This window comes from Lathyrus oleraceus, chromosome 2 (genome assembly GCF_024323335.1).
Source record: "Lathyrus oleraceus cultivar Zhongwan6 chromosome 2, CAAS_Psat_ZW6_1.0, whole genome shotgun sequence".
NCBI lineage: Eukaryota > Viridiplantae > Streptophyta > Magnoliopsida > Fabales > Fabaceae > Lathyrus > Lathyrus oleraceus.
The window spans coordinates 281,326,716-281,331,900 of NC_066580.1; the positions used below are offsets into that span (position 1 = coordinate 281,326,716).

The 5,185-nt window shown below is 28.0% G+C and overlaps 1 long non-coding RNA gene across 1 annotated transcript; it reads right to left on the minus strand.

Moving 5' to 3' along the window:
* Window positions 1-2,400: 2,400 nt before the first annotated feature.
* Window positions 2,401-4,811, minus strand: LOC127119156 (uncharacterized). The gene is made up of 2 exons (XR_007802678.1): window positions 4,615-4,811; window positions 2,401-2,980 (listed from the first exon to the last, which is right to left on the minus strand). It is a non-coding gene; the product is annotated as an uncharacterized LOC127119156 (long non-coding RNA).
* Between the last annotated feature and the right edge of the window lie 374 nt (window positions 4,812-5,185).

Consider the following 5,185-nt stretch of genomic DNA (forward strand, 5'->3'; position numbering starts at 1 on the left):
GTTAGCATAACATAATTTTTAGTAAAATTTTGAATTAAAACAAATTATTCGTATTAAATAGGATATTACCATTTAAATTTAAATAATAGTAATTTTATAAAAATATATTAATTTAGTCTAATTAGGACTATTCTTCTTCATCATCTCAAAGTCTATTTAAAGATATTATGATAGAGATAAAGATCATTCACATTATTTATATATATATATATATATATATATATATATATATATATATATATATATATATATATATGTATATATATATCAAAAAAAGACTATATAAGTTGAAGGAAAGGTAATATCGCATCTAGGACTATGTTAGAGACTAACAATTTGGTTTCACCAGCCAACATTGATGACGTAGAGTATATGACAGTTCGTGGGACAGCTTTGGAAGAACATATGGATAACCTCTCCGTCATAGTTCAAGGAGAGAATAAAGGTTTATGAAAAGATAATTCAAGAGATGCATCAAAATAGTAGTGACAACAATAATGATTACAAAGACAAACATGAAATAGTAGTGGCATGATTCCACACTATTTCAAAATGAGATTTCCCACTTAAGATGGAACATGGAACACATTGGGGGTGAAGCGCCATGATAGGTTATTTATGAACCAAAGAATAAGACAAAATGAGATTAACAATGTTTCACTTGTTTCACTTAATAGGAGAAGTGCAACTATGGTTTGAACAAATGGAATATAAACCCAAAATGGTGTGGAAACACTTCAAGAAATGTTGACATATACAAATCTGTTTTCCTTTGAGCAATAATCCACTGGGAGAGGGTAAACTGGATATGTGGAAGATTATCAACGTTAATTTCTATTCTTAAGCCTAGACAACAATTGAACCTATTTACTTGGTTGATAAATATGGCTCAAGCATTTGAACGCAAATTGAACTTATGGCACAAGCCAACTCATCCCAAATGTTCGATGGCAAGACTTCACCTATCTCCAATTAGCTTTTTGCAATAGAATAAAGATCATCAATAATTATTATAAAAAAAACTTATAAATTCAAGAGACTATGTGAAGGGCGGATCTGCCTCCGCCTTCCCCATTCTAAGTCTATGGCTATGTCAACACTATCCAAACCATTATAGAAACTAAAGAATGTTGTATTAATCTTTTCGGGAGGATTTGATTCTTCTAAGTAAGTAATCTATGTTAGTAACACAAGACACATCAACCATCGATTACATTAACATTGGAGTACCTGTCAACAAACTGATTATTTATAATACATGTTGACATTCGTGCCAACATACTTGTATTGATAACTTTATAAGTGTTGTCACAGACAAGTGCTTTGTATATCAAATAAACACTTATACAGGCTGCAAATTGACTACTAATTAGACTGTACTTCATACGTTGGAGCGATCACCCATTTTTTTGTGAGCAACTACCTATTTTTCAAACCACTGGTTTATCCGTCCACAACTACAGCCCCTCCTATATCTACCTCAACATAACCATTAGGTCGTGATTACTGGATTCTAGTTCGTGCAAAATGTGGAACTGATAGTCATTTCGTCGATGAATATCCCAATCAACGTCGAAATTAATTTTTTTTAATCTCTTGTAATTTGTAATTATAGTTAAATAATATTAAGAACGTAAACATTGTAAGTATCGTTTTTAATTAATATTATATGAAACAATAATTCTTTTATTTAATTTTTAAATTTTATTAAAAATAATGTAACCATTTATTATTAAATTTATTTTTAATACAATTTATTAATTATATGAAATTACAATTTATTTTAATACAATTTATTAATTAAATTAAATAACAGTTTATTATTAAATTTTATTTTTCATATTAATTTTTAATTAATCTTACATATTTATTACAAATATTATATAAAAAGGTATATAATTTATTAATGTTAAATAATTATTAATAAATATATTTTTAATATTATCTAACCATTTATTAATAAATTTATTTTTAATACAATTTATTAATTATATGAATTAACAATTTATTTTTAATACAATTTATTAATTATATGAAATAATAATTTATTATTAAATTTTATTTTAATATTACTTTTTAATTAATATTAAATATTTGTTACAAATATTAAATAAAAAGATATATAATTTATTAAAATTAAATAATTATTAAAAATATTATATAAAAAAGTATTTAATTTATTAATATATTTTTTAAAATTTATTATATTAAATATAATTTTTAAATTAATATTTATATTAATTAATTATTTTAATCATTTAAAATTAATTCAGAAATTTAAAAAAAAATACTCTATCCCAGATGACGCATCCTAACTGCACTTCTGGCGTGTCCGCCGTTTAGGATGGAGGGTCCTAAAAATTAATAAAAAACGTTACTAAAAGACAAAAAAAAATGTGGTATTGTTAGAATTTTTTTGAGCAGGTGTCATTTAGAGAATTAACTTTCATGAAAGTGGCATGCAGATCAAATTCTCACATAAATGACCAAGGACTTGAAGTTCAACTATAGAGCTGTCCTAAAAAGTTGAATAGTTTAGAGACATACTATAGAGCTGTCCTAAAAAGTTGAATAGTTTAAAGACACATTATCTGCTTCAAACGGTTGACTAAACAAAATATACATCGATGAACACTCCAGGTCTAAAACTAAGTCGTAATGATTGAATATATTCACAAGAACTTATGAAAGACTTGAAATTCAAGCAACTGCGACAGCTTGTTGCTTGGAGGGCTGAAGACCCTTGTCTGTTCTATTTTGATCAGAACCGCCAAGAAAATCTTCCATGTTGTAGATGACAGCGATGTAGAGGGAGCAACTAGGGCAGCTAGCGATCTCCTCGCCAAGTTTGAGATCTTCCTTTGTGATCTGGAACAGGTCCCCGCATGGACAAGGATCCCTGTATGACTGCAACTCCTCATTCCACTCCATGTCTTCAATTTCTACATCATCGTACGACATTGTTTTGTTGTGATTTTTTCTGCACTTAACAAGCAACAAATAAACAATAAGAAAACACAAGTTGAGGTTGAGACAAATAGCAATAGAGTAGAGACTAATCCCTTCACCATTATATAGATTTTGATATTTTCTAATGTTTTTACAAAAAATACATGATAAGTTGCAAATTAAACCTTGCGATTCAGGGAAAAATCAAATCAGTTTAAACAATGTATCTTATTAAAAACAGTTTGATGTCGAGAATAATTAATTTCCCGAATACGAGAGACGTGACTGAACAAGCTATCATATCAAGGTTAGAAATAAAGTATTTTAAAAACCATTTTAGATCAATTATTGACCAACACGATTGAACCAGATGATTTGCCTCAAAAAATTCAAAACACCCATGTAGAAAAATCACTGGACAGATTAACATACTTTCACATGCTCAATCTTCAAGTTAACATAATTTCACATTCTCAATGTTCAAATTTAAATCCATTGACCATGGCATAATTATCTAATCCAACACAAAGGAAAGTTCATGAACCAGTTTTTAACACAATTTAACAATTCAGTAGTAAAACCCAAATAAACTGAGCATAATCTTTATATCGTTAAAAAATCATGAATTCAGTAACATATATGAAAAAATCAATCAGAGGCATAAACAACAAGACATACAAATAAAACTAGTACAGAATCTACAAAACTAGTACAGACAATAAGTAAATATTCGCAGCAAATAAGGGCACGATGACGACAATAGAAGAAGGAGGAGGGTCGATGGGTAAGGAATAATACCAAGAAGCGTGTTTGTATTGCAGTTGCCACTGAAAGTTTTGCTAGATTAAACGAAAAGGAAGGAATATTAACAACTAAAACTTTACGAAATCTTTGATAACAGTTTATAAAGGGGCTATCCTATTTTTTGGTGGTGTTTTGCTTAAATTCAAAGCTCTTAGAAGAGCGCCAAACCGGAACCTTCGGGCTCTTCGTGCTTAAATTCAGAGCTCTTAAAAGAATGCCAAGTCGGAACCTTCGGGCTCCTCATACTTAAATTCGAAGCTCTTAGAAAACTTGTACCATCACATCTTATTCGAGCAATTAATTATTCTTCTCGCCATTAATCTGGTTCTAATAGAATATATTGTTTAAACTAATTTGCATTTTCCCTAAATCGCAAGGTTTAATTTGCAACTTATCATGAAATTTTTGTCAAAAAATTACAAAAGATCAAAATCTATAGAACAGTAAAGGGAATAGTCTCTACTCTATTGTTTATTAACATCCAACAAAATTTCATTATAAATAGCACACTAATATTAACAACCACAAAACAAGATCATTATAAAGCATCATCCATCATATTCACCCATAAATTCCACCATCAAAATGTCAACTATTTGGAGCCTTCTAGGCATAATAACAACAAATTTATAATTCACTTATTCATAAAATTCAAACATTAATTTAAAAGAACAATTAATAATAACCACCTAATCTCAAATAAAATCCATAACATGGGAACAAATACTATTACTAAGCTACGAATGGGAAAAATAGTACAACAACACCTTATAATTAAGGAAACCCGGTAATTAAGCATTACCATAAATAACATTGAGATATAATAGAGCATAAAATCGTAAGAGGGAATCGGAATCGTACCTTAGATGAAGTGTGCGGCTGCCAAGTGGTTTGCTCTGTGTTTATCAGTATTGGTGATGCATAGAAGTAAACCCTATGTGTTTGGCCTAAATTGTTGAGGATTTATGGTGCCATCCTTTTTCTTATAACTGGGCAACCAATGTCTACGATCTTATCAAAATAATCCTAACTAAATTTTTCCAATTAAAAAAAAAGCTTTTGTGGCATTTTGAATTTTTGAATTAATCAATCCTTAATTTTTATTTCTTCGAAATTTATAGATATTTATCAAATTTAATAAAATGTTTATAAAAATATATCGTTTTCAAAATTTTGATTTAAACTATTTGGTTTGGATGATTTTTTAATTCTAATTTCTAAACAAATTTATTAAAAGATTTTTCGGTTATTTAAGAAATCAGACAACAAATATTAATATCAGATATATTAACAATTTGGTATTCACATATTGTTTTAGAATTTTGTAAAAATCGAGTAGGCAATATATTTTTTATTTTTTATTTTTATATATTTTTTAAACTAAAATTTTGACATTATTAACATAACATTTATTCAATATAAACATACACTG